This window comes from Sapajus apella, unplaced genomic scaffold, assembly GCF_009761245.1.
Source record: "Sapajus apella isolate SASKATOON/1434 unplaced genomic scaffold, GSC_monkey_1.0 scaffold23, whole genome shotgun sequence".
NCBI classification, from domain to species: Eukaryota; Metazoa; Chordata; class Mammalia; order Primates; family Cebidae; genus Sapajus; species Sapajus apella.
Window position 1 is genome coordinate 7,888,908 of NW_022436963.1, and position 22,564 is coordinate 7,911,471.

The 22,564-nt window shown below is 40.0% G+C and overlaps 1 long non-coding RNA gene across 1 annotated transcript in view; it reads right to left on the reverse strand.

The window, feature by feature from the left end:
• Positions 1–13,401: 13,401 nt before the first annotated feature.
• Positions 13,402–22,564, reverse strand: part of LOC116559222 — a 16,982-nt gene continuing 7,819 nt past the window's right edge. The window contains exons 2-3 of the long non-coding RNA XR_004272386.1: positions 20,901–20,903; positions 13,402–13,534 (exon numbers count right to left, since the gene is read on the reverse strand). This is a non-coding gene — a long non-coding RNA (uncharacterized LOC116559222). The remainder of the gene's footprint in view (positions 13,535–20,900; positions 20,904–22,564) is intronic.

A 22,564-nucleotide genomic window follows, 5' to 3' on the forward strand; every position in this document is an offset into this window, starting at 1 on the left:
ACAAATAAGGGAAAATGAGTCACAAGGCTTGCCTAGTTTACATGACTGGGATCAGAATTGGGACCTGTGACATCTCCAACAAATGCATAGCCAACTGTGCTTACACAGAGATTGACTTAGAACTCCCATCTCGAGCCCCCTTTTTTTTTGGAGACAGAGTCTTGCTCTGTCACTAGGCTGGAGTGCAGCGGCACGATCTCGATTTCGGCTCACTGCAACCTCCGCCTTCCGGGTTCAAGCAATTCTCCTGCCTCAACCTCCCAAGTATCTGGGACTACAGGTGTGTGCCACCATGCCCAGCTAATTTTTGTATTTTTTAGTAGAGACAGGGTTTCACCATGTTGGCCAGGATGGTCTCAATCTCTTGACTTCGTGATCCGCCAGCCTCGGCCTCCCAAAGTGCTAGATTACAGGCATGCGCCACCTGGCCCGGCCTTGAACTCTTTTTAAAATAGATGTGACATGAGGCTTAAATAAGTAAAGGTATATATGAAAGTTATGGGACTAGGGGTGGGAAAGATTAAACACTGGAGAACTCTTCAGCTGAACTTGAAGGACTCCTGTAATAATAACAGGGCCAGTCGCCACTCAATGAGCAATTGCTGGGTGCTAGGCACTGGGTCAAGAACTTGACATGGATATATCTTCTCATTTAGCACTCACTACAATTGTGGGAGGTGGGACGCTATATTCCCCATTTGCAGGACAAAGGACCGTATCCCACAGAGTAGCTCCGTCTGAATCTGGACATTCCTCATATCAAAGCCATTACTTCTCACCAAAATCCCATGCTGTTTTCTGTAATTAATAGATTGGGGGAAGGAAAGGCATTTCTTAAAAGCAATTCAGTGGTCTGAACCTTAAAAATGCATTATCTTAAGATTTTGCATGCCAAAAAGAAAAATCAGTGAAGTGTGTTGAAGGGACATTTAAGTTATTCTTACATTTCTCATTGTTATATACGGCATGGCAGAGTAGTTAAGCAGGCTGTCCAGCTTCGAAGCATGAGAGCCTTTCTAAGCCTCACTTTCCTCATCAGAAAAATGGGGATAAAATTATGCTACTTTATGGTGTTGTTTTGAGAATTAAATCATATAATACATAAAAAATGAAAGGTGGCTGCTATCACAGCATAGTTATATAATGATGTTGCTAATAATAAAAAGGACATATACTGTAATAAGCAAAAGGTATGGAATTCAAATGATAGCTTTTTAGTCTCTTCTGTGCTAATAACCATTTATTTCCCATTGCTAGGTATTTAATTGGTTGCTTTTTACTGGAAGCTTAGATTTGCGACTTTGTGTGGTGAGGAGGAATCTGGAGTCATTTTATATACAATAGTGATTTCTTCTGCTTAATAAATAGAAACCCAGAACAGCACCAACAGTGGGATGGGAAAAATATGATTTACTGGTATTTTACTAATGCAAAACCAGCCTGGGGAATGCCTTTGCATCACATGAGGACCTTGCGGGAGATGCCAGCTTTTCTTCATTTCAGAAAATTTTACTGGAGCATCTGCCAAATAGTATCCACATGTTCACAGGGATGGCCGGCCTTGCTTGTTTAAGGTGAGTTATAGGTGTAATGGGCAGTTCCAGGAGCATCCCAAGTCTCTCGGTACCCAACTATGTGGAAAGTCTACATCCCAAGCCTCTCAATTCCCCCACTAGGTAGAAAGAAACAGCGGCAGCTCCAGCTAGCTGGCTCCCTGTCATGACTTGATGCCACTGGAAAGTTCTGGAACCCCAGGACTTACCAATATTCATCAAGCAGCCAGACAGAAAAGCCCTGCTTGTCTATGTCAATGTTTTCTCAACAGTAACTTGTCTATAGTCATGTATCTTGTATGGTTTGAGATCTCATTTTCATAACCATTGTCTTCATTACTTTGGGCAAGTTCTTCCCCCCTGAGTCTTGATTTCCTCATCCCTAAGTTGGACATAATAACAAATTCTGTTTAGAAATAACTCAACTTTGGGCTGGGCACCATAGCTCATGCATTTAATCCCAACATTTTGGGAGCCAAAGCAGGAGCTCGAGACCAGCCTGGGCAACAAAGCAAGACCCCATCCCTACAACAAATTTAAAACTTAGCTAGTCATGGTGGCGTACACCTACAGTTCCAACTACTCAGGAGGCTGGGGCAGGAGAATAGCTTGAGTCCAGGAATTCAAGGTTACAGTGAGCCACAATCACGCCACTGCACTCCAGTACAGGAGGCAGAGTCTCAAATACATACATAATAAATAACACAACTTTGAAAATAAAACTGTGATAACCTTCTACCAAGAAACTAATATGACTTAGCCCTGAAAGTTTTTTGACTACTGCATTAACTATATTTTTGTTTTTAAAAGTAATTTCAACTTTTCCTTTAGTTCCAGGGGGTACATGAGCAAGTCTGTTTTGTGGGCATATTGCATGATGGAGACGTATGGGATATGATTAATCCCACCACTCAGGTAAGTAAACACAGTACCAAGCAGTTATTTTGCAACCCTTTCTCACCTCTCTTCTTGCAAAATTCTTTTTGAATAAATAATTCTCAATTGTAATTCTTTTTTGACAGCTTATACACTCTGCTTCCAATCTAGGGAAGTGTTTTCCCCAAGAGTCAAAGAGCATTCCATGAAATGCCAGTCCCATGCAACACTCCTGGAAGAGGAATTGGACACCATACACCTCAGAGACTCCCAGAGTACATTAGCAAATTAAAGCTTCTGAGCAAATGAAATCCTACAGAAGAGAAACCTATGTTTAACTCAACATTTCCCAGTTATTGGTCCATTGAACGCTTTTCTTCTTTAAATTTCACTTAAGTCCATGAAGCTAGTTCCAAGGAACATACTTTGGGACAACAGTTTTCAAACTTTCATGCTTACCAGAGCCACCTGGAAAGCTTAATAAGACAGATCTCTTGGCCCTGCCCCCAGAGTTTCTGAGCCAATAGGTCTAGAATGGGGCCCAAGAATGTGCATTACTATGCAGTTTCTAGGTAATGGTGATGCTGCTTATCTGGGACCATATTTTGAGAACCTCTACTTTGAGGTATATAAAATGAGAACTCTCACTTTTTACTACTTTCAGACTATTTTGATAGTAACTCTGGGCTGCCAAAATCCACAGGAGTCATACTATAGTGGATGTGAGAGGGAACTTACATTCATTTATCCAACCAATATTTATTGATCACCAACTATTTGTGAGGTATGGGGCTCGGCAGTTGGGATAAGTGGAGAAACTGGCATGACATCTATTCTCTTAGAGTTCCTAATGCAGCAGGAGAACAAATTAAATACAAATAAACATGATTGCAAACTGTGATAAGAATAATTATGGAGAAAAAGTAGAACATGGTTAGGGAGAGATTTGCATAGGTCCTTAGTTTAGATTGGTTTAAGTATAACCATAAAGTCATTGTAGCTCCTTCCACCAAGAGGCAGTGTCTCTTCTTCTACCTTTTGGATCTGGGCTGTCCTCATAACCTGCTTTGACCAATAGACTGTGGCAGAAGTGATGTTATTCATGTTGCAGAGCCTAGGCATCAAGAGGTCTTCAGCTTCTATTCCCACCCAGTCGGAAGCCTGAGACTACCATGCCAGAAAGAAACTGGAAGGAAAGACCATGTAGAGAGGGAGAGACCCACATCTCAGCTCAGCCCAACCCCAAGTCAACCTGTCAGCAGACTGCAACCACAGAAGTGAGCCCAAGTGAGACCAGCAGAAGAACAATCTAGCCAACCCACAGAATCATGGGAAATGATAAATACTTGTTTTAAGCCAAGACGTTTTGAAATGCTTTGATGTGAAGCAGGGAAAACAATTAGGGATCAGCAAGAGCTCTGTGACAAAGATCGTTTAGGACAAAGAATGAGTAGTGCTGGGAAGACAAAGAGTGGGAGAGCATTTTAGGCTGAGAATGGTGAAGTTCTGACTTAGGGATGGGTAGCTCTCAGTTTGTCCAACAGCTGAAGGTAGGCCCCTGCAGGAGGGGGTAGATCGGAAGAGGGAGTGGCTGCTGTGATAAGCCATCCCAATGCCCCCATCTATCACCTGCTTCAAGACTGAGGTGCTCAATCCCCTGGCTTCTGTTAGCAGTGGCGACTCACTGTGCTCAGCTGATCCCTGTCTGGGAATTCACTTTGGTTGAAGAGAGCTGCCTAGCCTAAGGACATGGTCCTCCTTCAGGTAAGCTTGCATGCAATGATACGTCTATTATGTATGTGGAAGGGGAGGCAGGTATTGGTATAAAGTCCTGACCACTTCTTTGCAATAATTCAAGACATCAGCGCTTCCTGTGAGATCAGCTGAGGACTTTGTCATGAGTGCATCACAGTGCAACTTCTCCATTGGCTCAGTCCTGCTTTCCTCACTGCCCTTCCCTGCGGATTCTGTGCACTCCCTGCTAAGCTTCCTGCATGCAAATCTTCATCTCAGGTTCTTCCTGGGGAACCCAGAGCAGAAGTGGAAAGGACATTTGGAGTGACTATTCCAGTAGCACAAGCGAAAGACGAAGAGAGCTTGGACTAGAAGTGTGGCTTTGGGGATAGAGATAAGCAGGTGCATTTGAGATGAGGAGGTAGAGCTTGGAGAAAGATAAGGTTATTTGAAAGATGGGGAAACTGAAAGCAAGACAGGATAACTAACAACGCTGCACCGAGCCATGTTGGAGTCTGAGGCAAAAGGAAAGATCAGTAATACCAATCTTGTGTTTATTTAAAATTTATTGCATTTTGTTCACCATGGGGTTTTTTTGGCATTAATTTTGATTTTTAAAAATATTGCTTCTCTTTCCTGCTGAGTGTTTTGGCATCCCCTTAAATTTTGCACTCCAGACTTATACCTCACTTACTTCACCCTACTCTTGGCCCTGAAAATGTTTATCTTAAGACAGTAGGTTTTGGAATCATTTCACTTTTTTAACTTAAGCTTTTTTTTAAAGAGACACATGTCTCACTATGTTTCGCAAGATGGTCTCAAATTCCTAGCCTCAAGCAATCCTTCTGCCTCAATCCCCTCCTGCCTCAATTCCAACTGAACCTGGTTCTGGAATTGTTTCTTACACAGCAATAAATAACTAATGTGGTAGCAGTGAGTCCTTTGGAAATTAATCTCTCAAAGCCTCGGTTTTCTAATCTGTGAAACAAGGATAAGAGCATATTTCCTATGGTCATTTTAATGATTAAATGAAATATTTCAGGCAAAGCCTTTAACATAATGACCATCACACAGGGTTTCAATTCAATGTGTCATCGTCATCAATAGAATCACAAGAGTGAGATCCTGATTTTAAGATCCTACAGTAATACTATCATTTTTTTCAAATACTAGGCAGAACTTCCTGTTCTGTTTGTTAAATACATTTTTTCTAAATTTTCTCCTTTCTAATAGTCTTTGTGAACATAAATTTAAATATGAAAGATATTGCCTACTTGATCAAAAGCACCTGGTAACGCTTACTACTCTGCATGGAAACGGGACACCCTGAATTGCTGTCTTAATTATTGTTCATATTTATTGAATACTCATGAATTATCAGGGTTCTGAGGCAAGTGCATCATTCATTTTGATATTTAATCTCCCAGGCCACCTACAAAGTGAGTATTCCCCATTTCCCCCAATTAATGCCCATTTTACAGATAGGGAAACTGAGGGAGGCCTAGAGAAAATAAGCATTTTGCCCAAGGTCACAGCTGGAAGGCATTGTTCTCAAGGGCTCCATAGCCCATGTACAGTTTGCAAGTGGAATTATTTCTCTCAATTTCAGCTGTGCCCTTGATTGGGCAAATTACCTTTCCACGACCCACAGCAAAAATTACATCTGGGTGTGCTCACCCAAACGTATTATGGGTGTTTTGCCCATTAAGGTTAGTCCGTTGAAGGATTTCTCTATTAATAATATGAATTGTAGACTGACACTGAGTCAGCACATTGAGTCTTACTGGTAACCCCCCTTCTGCATGAATAACAGCATGTGCTGAGTAAGAGGTTTGGAGCTGCTTTAGTTCCCCCGCTGTGGTTTTCACCTCGAGAATTGGCTACTCCACTGCTGTGGCCTGATATGCCAGCACAACACGGCAGCCTTCTTGGGTTGCAGGACTCTAATTTTTTCAGTACCTTCTGGTCTCCTTTGCCCTTGAACTATGGATGTCGACTTTTCACTTTAATGAACATTACCTTGAGAAATTCAAAGACAAAGAAAAACATTCCACAAGGCCTGCCTCTGTAGGAATTGGAATAGAGGAGGAAATATAAAAGTTTGTGTGAGGGCCATGTTCATCCCCACAAGCCCAAACTTCCTTGCACAGCTGGAAGGCTTATCTCAGGGAGACTCAACGTGATCCAAAACATCTGGACTTTTTCCTTTTAAAAAAATCTGGTGTCTGCCATAGTATACATTTTTGTTCTTTATATTTAATAAAGTAAGAAACATTTTGGGAGAAGGGGTCATTATCTTAGTGCAGGTCATTAAGTATTTGCTAAGAACATACTATGTTGCCAAACGTTCATCATTTGTCTTGAGTTTCAGAGTTTCAAGAAATTTAAAATCAGATCCAATTAAAAGTGATGCCCCTCTAAAGAGGCATAAATGTCTTTATCCAAGAAAACAAAACCCTTGACCTCCTGTTACAGAAATCCTGCAAAGTGATAGACATACTATTACTAGGCTTATAACCGCAGGGGAAAGGAATTGCTTATGCACATTAAGGACCAACCTAGCATCAGTGGTTCATTCCACACTGTCAAGAGTGTTTATCAAGCACTCTTCCTGAAAGGTCTGTGCCAGCTGGATAAGTCTCTGGTGTACAATTCACAGAATCTTATACTTAGCAAGGTTTTTGAAGTCACCTCGTCAAACACTATACCGGTGCAGGGCCTCCTCCCTGACCTTCTGACAGATGGTGTGTACATCCAGCCAGTACTCCAGCACCATCTTTCCTCCAATCTTACCCTGGTCCTGTGCACAATCCGCTGCTACCCCACTGAGCCTCTGTAATGTGGAATGAATTATGTCCCTCCCAAATTCAACTTATGTGGAAGCCCTAATCCCCAACGTGACTGCATTTGGAGATAGAACCTTTAAAGAGGCTAAATGCGCTCCTAAGAGTGGGGCCCTGATCTAACCTGACTCGTGTCTTTGTAAGAAGAGGAAGAGACATGAGGGGTGTGCACACACAGAGGAAAGACCATGTGAAGAGGATGCAGCAGGAAGGCAGCCACCTGTAAGCCGGCCTTGCCAGCACCTTGATCCTAGACTTCCAGACTCCATATCTGTGAGGAAATGGACTTCTGGGGTTTTTTGGTTTTTTTGTTCGTTTGTTTGAGACGGAGTCTTGCTCTGTCACCCAGTCTGAGTACAGTGGCACGATCCCGGCTCGCTGCAGCTTCTGCCTCCTGGGTTCAAGCGATTCTCCAGCCTCAGCCTTCTGAGTAGCTGGGTCTACAGGTGTGCACAACCACGCCCGGCTAATTTTTGTATTTTTAGTAAAGACTGGGTTTCACCATGTTGGCCAAACTGGGCTTGAACTCCTGACCTCAAATGATCCGCCCACCTCAGCCTCCCAAAGTGCTGGGATTACAGGCGTGAGCCAGCGCATCAGGCAGAATTTCTGTTGTTAAGCCACCCAATCTTTGGTATTCTGTTATGGCAGCCCAAGCCTTCTAAAATACTTCCTTCTAGAGTTTTTAGGCCTCCTACCCAATCTGCCTCTTTGGTAGTTTACACTGTCCTGTTTTTAGTCTTTGTATCAGATTAAAGTCTATTTTGTTTAATGCTCCCTTGTTCATACCTTGCTTTATCAGTATGTGTCTTATCTCCCAAAGCACATAATTAACTCATAGGGAAAAACAATCAGGTTAAATCTTCTTTTCTAAAGTGCCTAGAAGAAAGCAGTATAGACTCTGGGCATTTAATAAACCTGAATTGTTTAAATGAATGGTAAACTACTCCTGCTAGTCAACAGTTGTGTACCTTGGATACATTATCCTCAGTTTTCACATCTGTAAATAGGGAATACATTCTATCTCTTAAATAGAATGTATCTGATAAGATTGCAGTGAAGATTATGTTAGATAAGTTTGTCTGGTATATAGTAAGTGCTCGATTAAAAGAGAATTATTATTTTGTTGTAAAGCCACACCTGGGAAAAGGAAAATGATCTCATCCAAAAGGTGTAAAATCACTACAGATTCATTTCTCTAGTATATGAAGTATATGTCTTTTGCCTTCCAGTTTTTCTTGTTTTGAGATGAGCCACACAGCCCTGTACTGGTTAGAAGAGATAAATAATGGAACCCAGGTTCCCCTCTCTCTTCACTGGCACTCCAGGGTGGAATGCTTTTACCTCAATAATTTTTCTAGCCCCGTTAGTTGTTAAGTTTCAGTTTGAATAGTAATCGGATACATCCAAACCACCCACTACAATATGCTCTATTTATTGAATGCATTAATGTAAGGATGAAGAAACATTAAAAGATGGACTTGCCAAATATGATTCTGAGCACATTGTGCCAAAAGACAACTAACATTTTATTAGAAAATTTATAATTACCACATGCAGGCAATCCTGTCACAGGATTTCGGCCTTTGTGGTGATTCATTCTCCCCACCCCATGACACAAGTTGGAGGAATTATCCAGCGATTGCACAGTTTGCAAACATCAATAAATCTGGTGCCTTAGATCATGTTTATGAATAATCTGTTGCAATACTCACCCTTTAATTTAGAATCTTTGCAAAGGATTCCTTCTGTGTCTGGTCCAGGAATCTTTCCAATGCTAAACAGACTTTCCACTTCCCAAAACCTCACTACCCCTTCTAATCTAGTTTGGCTGTGTCCCCACCTAAATCTCATCTCAGGTTGTAGCTCCTATTATTCCCATGTGTCATGGCAGGGACCCGGTGGGAGATAATTGAACCAGGAGGATGGTTTCCCCTATACCGTTTTTGTGGCAGTAAATAGGTTTCATGAGATCTGATGGTTTTATAAGGGGAAGCCCCTTTCACCTGGTTCTCATTTTCTCTTGCCTGCCTCTATGTAAGACGTGACTTTTACCTTCTGCCGTGCTTTTGAGGCCTCCCCAGCTACATGGAACTGTGAGTCCATTAAAACTCTCTTTATAAATTACTCAGTCTCAGGTATGTCTTTATCAGCAGTGTAAAAACAGACTAATACACTTTCTAAAATCAAGAGCATAATTAATATTAATTTAACTTTGCATAAGTCAATTTAAAGATGACTCTTATAAGTTAATACAGACCTAAGCTATGTATTCTCAGATCCTTGGATTCAATAGATCAGTACCCAAAACCTTTGTTAGTGGTTTATACATCCATAACTATCTGTTATTACAACTTTTGCAGAAATGACACGCAAACGGATCTATTAAGCTACCAAGAGACTTTCATGATTTCATTCTTAATGAAAAATTTTGGGGATAATATCCATCTTACTTTTTTTATTTTTTTGAGATGGAGTTTCACTCTTGTTGCCCAGGTTAAAGTGCAATGGCATGATCTCAGCTCACTGCAAACTCTGCCTCCTGGGTTCAAGCGATTCTCCTGCCTCAGCCTCCCAAGTAGCTGGAATTACAGGTGCCTCCCTTCATGCCCAGCTAATTTTGTATTTTTAGTAGAGATGGGGTTTCACCATGTTGTTCAGGCTGGTCTTGAACTCCTGATCTCAGTCGATCTGCCCACCTCATCCTCCCAAAGTGCTGGGATTACATGCATGAGCCACCACGCACAGTCCCATCTCACTTTTAAAAACTACTCTGATAAAGTCCTTTGCTGGAAAACAGAAATATTTTTAAAAAGAATCAAATTGTCTCGTGGTGTTAAATATAAAACTAAAAAGAATAAAAATTTAAAAGGATGCAGACACAGGGAATAGTAATATTCCCTGCCTCAATATTTTGGTTTACACAATTCCTTTTAATCTTTTTGAAAGTATAAATACTATATGTTTATTTTATGATACAAATGTATACCAAACAGTGAAAAGGCCCTCACCTTTCCCCTGGTATGTGAGTCTTTAAATAAAACCTACTGCTAATACTTTAGTGTATGGCCTTTCTTCCATGAATAGATCTACAAATGTATTTTCCTCAATAGATTATACTATGCATACCATTCTCTACCCTATATTTTTTTTAATCCAACAAAATGTTGTGGATATCTTTCCTTGCTTATTCATGTAAAGCATGTTCTTAATGACTGCATAGTAATGGCTGAACGATAACTTAACCTATTTACCACAGATAACATTTAGATTGGTTCCCAATTTTTACCACATCAATAATATAATTTCTGCATAATTGCAGTATAAAGATACTACATATTTATTAATATTTCTCTAAGTTAAATTTCTAATGTGGATTTGCTGGGTCAAAAAGAATATCCAGGCCAGAAGCAGTGGCTCATACTTGTAATCTCAACACTTTGGGAGGCAGAGGTGAGAGGATCACTTGAGCCCAGGAGTTTGAGACCAGCCTGGGCAACAATGCAAGACCCCATATCTACAAACAAAACAAAACAAAAAACAAAAAAAGAAACAAAAATTAGCCAGGCATGGTGGCACATGCCTGTTGTAGTCCCAGGGGCTCATGAAGCTGAGATGGGAAGACAGCTTGAGCCTGGGAAGTCAAGGCTGCAGTGAGCTGTGATTGCACCACTGCACTCCAGCCTGGGTGACAAAGTGAGATTCTGTCTCTGAAAAAAAAAAATAATACTCATTGATGTTTTGATAGATTCTGCCAAATTGCCCTCTAAAATATTACAACAATTAAAACCCTCAGGAGTGATAAACATCTATACTTATTTGCCCAATCCTTCAGCAAATTTGGGCAATGTAGATAGTTTTCACTTTTACAAATTTCATATTTTTACATTTGACTGTATAATCTCTTATAAAATAGTAAGATGAAGGATGAAAGGCACGGCTATTATTTACAAACTATGTGACAGCAGACTTTAAAGTTTGGGGTTTTTAAGTTAATTCAGGCAATAAATCTTTAAAACAAAAAAATCTCAGGCCAGGTGCAATGGATCCTGCCTGTAATCTCAGCACTTTGTGAGGCTGAATAAGGAGAATCACCTGAGGCCAGTAGTTTGAGACCAGCCTGGGCAACGCAGTGAGACCTCATTTCTATAAAAAATATTTTTAAAAATTAGCCGACTATAGTGATGCATGCCTGTAGTCTTAGCCACTCAGAAGGCTGAGGCAGGAGGATCACTTGAGCCCAGGAGTTGGAGGCTGCAGTAAACTATGATTGTGCTACTCTACTCCAGCCTGGGTGACAGAGTGAGACCTTGTCTCTTTAAAAAAAAAAAAAGTTAAAAACAAACAAACAAAATATTATCTTCTCTTCCTAGGCCACGTCCTTTCGCAACCATTTGAGAACTAGGTAAAAATTCTTAGCCTCTATTGCTATCTGAAGCTTTTGCCTTGACTGGGCTGCCACCATCACCAGGATTCCTGATTGCAAAGTGTCATTTCTTTTCTTGGGTGAGAAGCATATCTAACTAAATACCATCACTCGCCTACCCTTCCCTGACATGCTAAGTTTGATTCATGTTGGAAAGAATTAAAGAATTCAGAGCAGTTCTGTATGTTTGCCTGACACCTAACATCAACTGATTTCCAGCCGCAGAACTGTGCAGTGAAATCTCCAAGACATAGTCTAGATTCCCTAGTGTCATTCCAGTGAACAATCTTTCTACACACTTCAGCACCTGGACAGCTCTCTTGGCACCACTTCTAGAGGGCATGTTAGGCAGCTTTGTTGAGCCCTCTAGTGGTAGCTTTAGTTATTATTGCACGACTGTTTAAAATTTCCCGTATACCTCTGAGATATTGCAGATTGGGTTCCAGATCACCACAGTAAAGCTAGTATCACAATAAAGTGAGCTACACAAAAGTTCCGGTTTTGCAGTGTGTATGAAAGTTATATTTGCACTATATTGTAGTCTAGTAAGCCTGCAATAACATTATGTCATAAAACAATGTACTGACCCCGCAAAGTGGCTCACACCTGTAATTCCAGCACTTTGAGAGGTAAAGGTGGGAGGATCACTTGAGCCCAGGAGTTTGACACTAGCCTGGGCAACACAGTGAGACCTTATTTCTTTAAAAAAAAAAAAAAGAGAGAGAGAGAGAGATTAAAAATTAGCTGGACACGGTGTTGTGCACCTGCAGTCCCAGCTACTGGGAAGGCTGAGATAGGGGCATCACTTGAGCCTGGGAGACTGAGGCTGCAGTGAGCCATGATCATGCCACTGCACTCCTTCCTGGGCAACAGAGTGAGATCCTGTCTCTGAAAAAAAGAACATACCTTAATTTAAAATATTTTACTGCTAAAAAATTGCTAATGATCATCTGAGCCTTTAACAAGTCATAATATCTTTCCTGGTGCATGGTCTTGCCTCGATGTTGATGGATACCGACAGATCAGGGTGGGGGTTGCTGAAAGTTGGAGTGGCTTTGAAAATTTCTTAAAATAAGGCAACAATGAATTTTGTTGCATTGATGACTTTTCCTTTCATGAAAGATTTATCTGTAGCATGTGATACTGTTTGATAGCATTTTACCTATAGTAACCTTCTTTCAAAATTAAATTTAATCCCCACCAATCCTGCTGTTGCTTTATCAAATAAGTTTTTGTAATATTCTAAATCCTTTGTTGTCATTGCAACAATGTTCACAGTATCTTTGCCAGGAATAGATTGCATCTCAAGACACCATTTTCTTTGCTCATCCATAAGAAGCAACTCCTAAACCAATCAAGTTTTATCATAAGATTGTGACAATTCAGTCAGACCTTCAGGCTCCACTTACAATTCTAGTTCTCTTGCTACTTCTACCACATATGCAATGACTTCCTCCATGAAAGTCTTAAACCCCTCAGTGTCATTCACGAGGGCTGGAGTCAACTTCTTTCAAATTCCTGTTCATGTTGCTACTTTGATCTCCTCCCATGAATCATAAATGTTCTTAATGACATCTAGAATCCTTTCCAGAAGGTTTTCCATTTATTTTGTCCAGATCCATCAGAGAAATCACTATCTATGGCAGCTATAGGCTTATAGCCATGGAATAGATTTCTACAAATAATAAGGTTTGAAAGTCAAAATTACTCCTGCATCCATGGGCTGCAAAACGATGTTGTGTTAGCAGGCAGAAAAACATTAATCCCTTTGTATATCTTCAACACAGCTCATGGGTAACCAGATTCTTTGTGAACGAATGGTAATATTTTGAAAGAAATGTTTTTTTCTAAGCAACAGGTCTCAAGAGTGGGCTTCAAATATTCAATAAACCATGCTATAAACAGATGTGCCTTCATCCAGGCTTTGCTTTTCCATTTGTAGAGTACAGGCAGAGTAGATTTAGCATAATTCTTAAGGACTCTAGGGTTTTCAGAATGGTAAATAAGCATTGGCTTCAACTCAAAGTCACCAACTGACTTAGCCCCTAATAAGAGAGTCAGCCTATCCTTTGAAGCTTTGAAGCCAGGCATTGACTTCTCTTCTCTAGCTATGAAAGTTCGAGGTGACATCTTCTTCCAATGGAAGGCTGTTTTGTCTACACTGAAAATCTATTGTTTAGTATAGCCACCTTCATAAATGATCTTAGCTAGATCTTCTAGAAAACTTGCTGCAGCTTCTTCATCACTTGCTCTTTCACCTTGCACTTTCTTGTTGTAGAAATAGCTTCTTTTCTTAAACCTCATAAATCAACTTCCACGGTGTCCAACTTTTCTTCTGCAGCTTCCTTACCTCTCTCAGCCTTCATAGAGTTGAAGAGACTTAGGGCCTTGCTCTGGATTAGGCTTTGGTTTAAGGGAATGTTGTGGCTGGTTTGATCTTCTATCCAGACCACTCAAACTCTCTCCATATCACTGACAAGGCTGTTTCACTTTCTTATCATTCATACGCTCACTGGAGTAACACTATTAATTTCCTTCAAGAACTTTTCCTTTGCATTCACAACTAGATAACTTGTACAAGAGGCCTAGCTTTTGGCCTGTGTTGGCTTTCGACATGCCTGCCTCACTAAATTTAATCATTTCTAGCTTCTGATTTGAAGTAAGAGATGTGTGACTCTTGCTTTCACTTGAACACCCAGAGGCCACCGTGGGGTTATTAGTAGACCTGATTTCAGGGAACAGAGAGGCCAGAGAAGATGGAGAGAGATAGGAGAACAGCCAGTCAAACTTACTTTACCAATTAAGTTTGCCATCTTATATGGGAGTAGTTCATGATGCCCCAAAATAAGTACAATGGTGACATCAAAAATCGCTAAATACACATCACCATAACAGATAAAATCATAATGAAAAAGCTTGAAATATTATAAGAACAACCAAAGTGTGACACAGAAACATGAATTGCGTACATGCTGTTGGAAAAATGACACCAACAAACTTACTCAAAGCAGGGTTACCACAAACCTTCCATTTGTAAAGCTCCATAAAGCGAAGTGCACTAAAATGAGGGGTGCCTTTATTCAGGTAACACATGAAAACATTGTTATAAAACATCCTGGCTCTTAAAAATACAGAGTAAATATGCAAGTTCCCATTATCCTTCCCCTCCTACTTCCCTCCTGGGAAGTAGCACTGATAATACACAATACATACATATGTTTAACTACCAACACCTTTTGTTTTGTAAATGGACTCATTCTAGGCCCATTTGCTTTTATTTGTAGTTAAGAGAATTCCTAGGAGATTTTGTAAAATCTTAGTATACATATCTCTTACATATTATCATACCACTGCACCCCAGCCTGGGCAACAGAGCAAAACTCCATCTTAAAAAGAAAAAAACGGAACTAGGGAACAATCCTGACTTTCTGGTCCTTTCCTCCCCAACCCCAATGGAAGCAAATCCTGTGTCTACCCCTCCACCTAGCCTATTTACCTATATATGGTCTTGCAAGGCTTAATTTCACATGCTTAGTAGTCCCACAGCTTCCCACCAGAACAGGGTCCTGGGTTGTGTATTCCACAGGCATTCAAATGTTAAATGACTGAGATGAGGCAGCTGCTCCAATTAAATAATCCCTGAAGTTGTTATGCAACATAGCCCTTGGGCTCTTGTACTCACTGAGTAGAACTCAGTGACATGGGAACCGGAGTGTGGGGGCATTTCCAATGTGTATCCTACGGTTGTCAATATTCTGAACAGAATGAATATTGGACCTATGCTTTAGCCAAAGAAGGACCTATGCTTTAGCCAAAGAGCCTATTTAACTAGGATCTATGCTTTAGCCAAAGAAGGCTATTTCATGCTGCAGTAGTTTGTTAGATGTGGAGTTCATGCTTTTAGGTAGAGGCCTAGAAGTATCTGAATGTTTATATAATGTATTTTGCTCTTGTGTATTTTGTTTTGGGTTTCAATTGTACCAATTCAAATGCTTTGGGCTGCAAGCAAGGAAAAAACAAACTTAAACTGACTTAAAAATAAAGAAACTGTATTATCTCATTAAACAATTCTGGAGGTGTTTGACTCAATGGGGGTGATTTATTTGCGGATTCAAAGACATCATAAATCCAGATTCTTTCTATTTTTCTGCTTTCTATCCTCCACAAGGCAAGGTGGCCCTCTGATCATGAGATCAGGCCAGCTTCTCTCATGATCTCAAGGTGCTGCCACACTTCAAGGCATCTTATACAGATATGACAATACCCAGCAAAAATATAAACCAAACAAGGGACTATGCCTTAGGGTACGTCTCATGCTCTAGGAAAACCTAGTAATGCTCGAGATTTTTCATATCTGATTACCTATAACTGAGTCACATGTACATGTTTAAGTCAATATCTGTCAAAGGAAGGGGCCTATCATCATTGGCATGGGTGATAGAGATTGAGTCTATTTCTCATGGAGGAAGGTGGACACCTAAACCAAGTTGGAGTTTCATTAAAGAGGAGGAAAGCATAAAGATTGTTGGGGTTTGGGTACTACATTAGCTTGTTAGGGTAACTGTAACAAAATACTAGAGACTAGGTGGCTTAAACAACAAAAATTTGTTTTCTCGCAGTTTCAGAGGCTAGAAGCTTAGGATCGAGGTGTCAGCAGAGTTGATTTCTTCTAAGGCCTCTCTTATTGGCTTGTAGATGGCTCTCCTCTCTATGTCTTCAGGTGGTCTTCCCTTTATATATGTCTGTGTCCAAGTTTCCTGCTTTCATAAGGACACCTGTCATATCAGACTAGGGCCACCCATATGATCTTATTTGAACTCAGTTACCTCTTTAAAATTCCTATCTCCAAATAGTCATATCCTGAACCCCAGCATGTGAATTTGGGGAGACATAATGAGCACTTAACAGGCAGCAGTGGTAACTGCCACTAGTTATTTGCAGAGCATATAGAGAACCAAAAAGAAGAAAATCCAAATTACTTGTAACCTCATCACCCACAGGGACCCACTCTATATACCTTCTAGTCATTTCTTATGTATACACAGCTAACACAGACATATGTCCCTTTAACAAAACAGGATCCTACTGTGCCTACTGTTTTGCAGTCTACTTTTTGTTGTTGTTGTTGTTGTTGCTTTGGAGATGAAGTCTCTCCCTGTCACCCAGCCTGGAGTGCAGTGGTGTAATTTCAACTCACTGCAATCTCTGCCTCCCAGATTCCAGCAATTCTCCTGCCTCAGCCTCCCAAGAAGCTGGGACTACAGGCGCACACCACCATGTCCAGCTAATTTTTGTATTTTTTAGTAGAGACAGGATTTCACCATATTGGCCAGACTGGTCTCAAACTCCTAACCTTGTGATCCACCTGCCTCAGCCTCCCAGAGTGCTGGGATTATAGGCATGAGCCACCACGCCCGGCAGCAGTCTACTTTTTTATGTCACTGCATCTTGAACATCTTTCCATGTCAATTACATTTTTCAACATATGGACTTACCACTCTTTTCTTAACTAATCTTGTGTTATTAGGTACTTAGGAAGTCTCCACTTTTTATTATAAACAACACTGCAATGAACATCTTTATAACTAGATCATGTTGCATCTCTATCATTATTTTTTTAAGATCAATTCCTAGAAGTGGAATTTATCGGTTAATCTTTCCTTAACTGCCAAGTCAGGAAGCCCCAGGCTTTACATTTGTCATGTCACCACAAGTTACCTTCACCACGAAATAGACACCCAGCAAAGGCAGAGAAGACCCCAGGGAGCTGCTCCTCTGCCCCACAGGATTCTTTAAGCCCCCAGAGAGTGAGGGATCTATCATTCATTTTTTCACTCTGTGTTTTGTTTTATAATTAAGTTAAAGAAACATGTACAAAAATGCATGTTTTAAGGGCCAGGAAGCAAAGAACTTCACATTCATGCTACTTGATCATCATACTTTTATAAATAAGTTTCTAAGTCTAAAAAGAAAACAAAATATACACACATGGCCATGGAAAAATCTTCCATGCCTGGAATATCATGTGAGCAGCAGAATGGGGTGATGTCTTAGTCCATTCAGGCTGTTATTTAAAAATACCACAAACAGGGTGGCTTATAAACAACAGAGATTTATTTCTCACAGTTCTACAGGCTGAGTAGTCCAAGACCAAGGTACCGGCAGATTTAGTGTCTGGTGAGGGCCTGCTTTTTCACAGACGCCACCTTCTCTCTGTGTCTTCACATGGTGGAAGGAAAGACATGGTGGAAGGAAAGGACTCTCCAGGGCCTCTTATACGGGCACTAATGCCATTCATGGGGGTTCTACATCATGACATAATCACCTCCCAAAGTCCCCACCATAATCACCTCGCAAAGTTCCCTAATACCATGACATTGAGGGTTAAGATTTCAACTATAAATTTGGAGGGTAGGAGAGACAAAAACATTCACTCCATTACACAGAAAGCACACAGGGAAGGGTGAGGGTTAATTTAAATTGTCGGCTCTGGCTCTGTGACTCTATACACTGGTTTTCTCATATGTCACTGTCAACTATATTCATTTGCACAATAAAAATGATATTTGACATAAGAGGCTTTCTGGAAGGTTAAGACTTTACATCCACATTAGGTTTATTTCCAAGTACTGAAAATACCATAGAATAATGTTGTTATTTATCAAGTCTCTTTCTTATTTGAATTTTCAGATCAGTTCTTACAGTCTTTTTTTTTTTTTTTTTTTTTTTGAGACACAGTCTTGCTCTGTCGCCAGGCACCAGGCTGGAGTGCAGTGGTGTAATCTCAGCTCGCTACAACCTCCGCCTCCCAGGTTCAAGCAATTCTCCTGCCTCAGCCTCCCAAGTAGCTGGGACTACAGGTGCGTGCCACCATGTCCAGCTAATTTTTGTATTTTAGTAGAGACGGGATTTCACTATGTTGGCCAGGATGGTCTTGATCTCTTGACCTCGTGATCCACCTACCTCGGCCTCCCGAAGTGCTGGGATTACAGGTGAGAGCCACCGCGCCCAGCCCTACAGTCATTTGTTTTTAATCGGGCTTTTACGTCTGCAGAGTCAAATGTGCCTTCTACCTAAAACCACCTACCACCCTCAAAATAATAAAAACTGGACTGTAAGCTGTCTGACATCAGAGCCATTTCTGGTTTGTTCATTACCTGGAACATAGTTGATGACTGATAAATATTTTGAAAAGAGAAAAAATTATGATGCGTAGTGGCATTTACACAGCACTTAGCATGTGCCAAGAACCATGCTAAGACTGTACATACATTATCTCATAGCAGTCCCATAAGGAAAGTGCTATCTTTTCCTTCATTTAAACACAATGAAATGGAGGCTTAAAGCAGTTTTTAAAAATTTTCTCGAAGTCAGATTTTTAGTATGCAGCAGAGTTGAAATTACAATCATGGTCTGAATTCTAAATATGTACTCTTAACTATAAATCGATGATGAAGAAATTCAAAATACTAGTCACACCCAGCACCTTAGTAGAGGATAATCTCAAAGAGAAACCATCGAATTGAAGACTTTGAGTGCCATAATGTCTATCTGTATTTCCAGGAGCATTATAAAATGAATCATCCTCACCAATCACTGGACAATTCATTATTTCAACAAAGCAACAACCAACTGGCATAGTACATTTATTTTTTAAATAATTAAGGTGACGAAGGGGTGAATACAGCAAAAGAATGTAACAATTCTAAATGCATGTGCACCCATTCTCTGGAGCACCTAGATATATAAAGCAAATACTAACAGAGCTAAAGAGAGAAACAGACCCTAACATAATAGTAGCTGGAGACCTCAACATTCTACTTTCAGTATTGGACAGGTATCTAATCCAGACAGAATATCAACAAAGAAACAATGGACTTTATCCGCACTGTAAACCAAATGGACATGATAGATATGTACAGAACATTTCATTCAACAGCTGCAGAATACACATTCTTTTTTCTGTTTGTTTTTTGAGACAGGATCTCACTCTATCACCCAGGCTGCAGAGCAGTGACATAATCACAGCTCACTGCAGCCTAAATCTCTTGGGCTCGTGCAAGCCTTCTTTTTTTCTTTTTCTGGACAGGGTCTGGCTCTGTCACCCAGGCTGGAGTAACGTGACACTATCTTGGCTCAGTGCAACCTCCATATCCTGCGTTCAAGTGATTCTCATGTTCAGCCTCCTAAGTAGCTGGAACCACAGGCATGCACCACCATGCTCACATAATTTTTGTATTTTTAGTAGAGGTCAGGTTTCACCATGCTGGCCAGGCTGGTCTCGAACTCCTGGCCTCAAATGATCCAACAGTCTCAGTCTCCTGAAATGCTGGGATTACAGGCATAAACCAGCACACCCAGCCGCCTCAAGAGAACACTGAGTAGCAGGGACTATAGACATGCCTCACCATGCGTGGCTAATTTTTGTATTTCTTGTAGAGATGGGGTCTCACTGTGTTGCCTAGGTTGGTCTCAAACTCCTGGGCTCAAGCAATCTACCTGCCTCAGTCTCCCAAAGTGCTGGGATTACAGGCATGAGCCACAGCGCCTGGCCAGAATACACATTCCTTTCCTCAGCCCATGGATTATTCTCAAGGATAGACCACAAATTAGGCCACAAAACAAGTCTTAAAAAATTGAAATTGTATCAAGCATCTTCTCTGACCACAGTGGAATAAATCTAGAAATCAATAACAAGAGGAGTTTTGGAAACTATACAACCATGGAAGTTAAACAATATGTTCCTGAATGACCAGTGGGTCAATAAGGAAATTTTAAAATTTCTTGAAACAAGTGAAAATGAATACATAGCATACCAAAATCTATGGGATACAGCAAGAGCAGTACTAAGAGGAAAGTTTATAGCATAAGGACCAACATCAAAAAAGCAGAAAATCGTCAAACAAACAACCTAATGATACACCTTAAAGAACTAGAAAAGCAAGAGCAAACCAAAATCAAAATTACAAGAAGAAAAGAAATAATAAAGATCATTGCAGAAGTCAATGAAATTAAAACAAAAAAAAAAATACGACAGATCGATAAAACAAAAGTTGATTTTGCGAAAAGATAAAAGATAAACAAAATCTACAAAACCTTAGCAAGACTAAGAAAAAAAAAGACAATCCAAATAAATCAAGATTAAAAAAGAGACATTACCAGTGACACTGTAGAAATTCACAGAATCATTAGAGACTACTATGAGCAATGATATACCAATAAATTGGTAAACCTAGAAGTGGACAAATTCCTAGACACATAAAACCCTACCAAGATTGAACCATGAAGAAATCCAAAACGTGAATAAACCAATAACAAGTAATAAGAGTAAAGTTGTAATAAAAAGTCTACCAATAAAGAAAAGCCCAAGACCTAGTGGCTTCACTCTTGTATTCTACCAAACTTTTTTTTTTTTTTTTTTTTGAGGCAGAGTCTTGCTCTGTCACCCAGGCTGGAGCTAAGTGATACGATCTTGGCTCTACCTCCCAGATTCAAGCAATTCTCCTGTCTCAGCCTCCTGAGTAGCTGGGATTTTAGGTGACCACCACCACTCCCGGCTAATTTTTGTATTTTTGGTAGAGATGGGGTTTCACCATGTTGGCCAGGCTGGTCTCAAACTCCTGACCTCAGATGACCCACCCCACTCAGGTTCCCAAAGTGCTGGGATTACAGGCATGAACCACCACATCCAGTCCCTACCAAACATTTAAAGAAGGGCTAAAACTAACCCTATTCAAACTATTTTTAAAAATCAAGAAAGAGGGATTACTTTCAAACTCATTCTACAAAACCAGTGTTATCCTGATACCAAAACCAAACAAAGATACACACACAAAAAATTTAAACTACAAGCCAATATCTCTGACGAACATAGATGCAAAAATCCTCAGCACAAGACTAGCAAATTAAATTTAACAATACACTAAAAAATCATTCATCACAACCAAACAGGATTCATCCCAGAGATGCAAGGACAATTCAACATACACAAATCAATCAATGCAGCACATCGTATCAACAGAATGAAGGGCAAAAACTATGTGATCATTTAGATTGATACTGAAAAAGCATTCAGTAAAATTCAACATCCCTTTATGATAAAACCTTCCACAAAATGGGGCATAGGACAACATAACTCAACATTATACAAGCCATATCTGACAGACCCGTGGCTAATATCATGCTGAATGGGGAAAAACTGAAAGCCTTTCCTCTATAGGGAACAATAAAAGAATGCCCACTATTACCATTATTTGACATAGTACTGGAACTCCTAGCTGGAACAATTAGACAAGAGAAAGAAATAAAGGGCATCCAAACGGGAAAAGAAGAAGTTAAATTATCCTTCTTTGCAGACAATATGATCTTATATTTAGAAAAACCTAAAGACTCTACCAAAACACTCTTAGCTCTGGTAAATAAATTCCATAAAATTGCAGGATACAAAATCAACATACAATAATCAGTAGCATTTCTATATGCTAACAGTGAACAATCTGAAAAAGAAACCAGAAAAGTTATTTCATTTATAATAGCTACAAATAAAATGCCTAGGAAGTAAAAAATGTCTACAATGAAAAGTATAAAATATTGATGAAAAAACGGAATAAGACACACAAAAATGGAAAGATATTCCATGTTCATGGGTTGGAAGAATCAATATTGTTAAAATGTTCGTACTATCTAAAGCAATCTACAAATTTAATGCAATCCCTATCAAATTACTGAGGACAGTCTTCACAGAAATAGAAAAAGATTATTAAAATTTATATGGAATCACAAGAGACCCAGAATACACAAAGCCATCCTGAGCAAAAAGAACAAAACTAGAGGAATCAAATTGCCTGACTTCATATTATACTACAGAGCTACAGTAATCAAAGCAGCATGGTACTTGCATAAAAACAAACACATAGACCTATGGGACAGAATAGCGAACCTAGGAATAAATCCATGCATCTATCTATGGTGAACTCATTTTTTTACAAAGATGCCAAGAACATGCATTGGGGGAAAGGATAGTCTCTTCAATAAAGGACGATGGGAAAAATGGATATTTTAAACAGTAATTCTCTTTCTTTCTCCTTCCTTCCTTCCTTCCTTCCTTCCTTCCTTCCTTCCTTCCTTCCTTT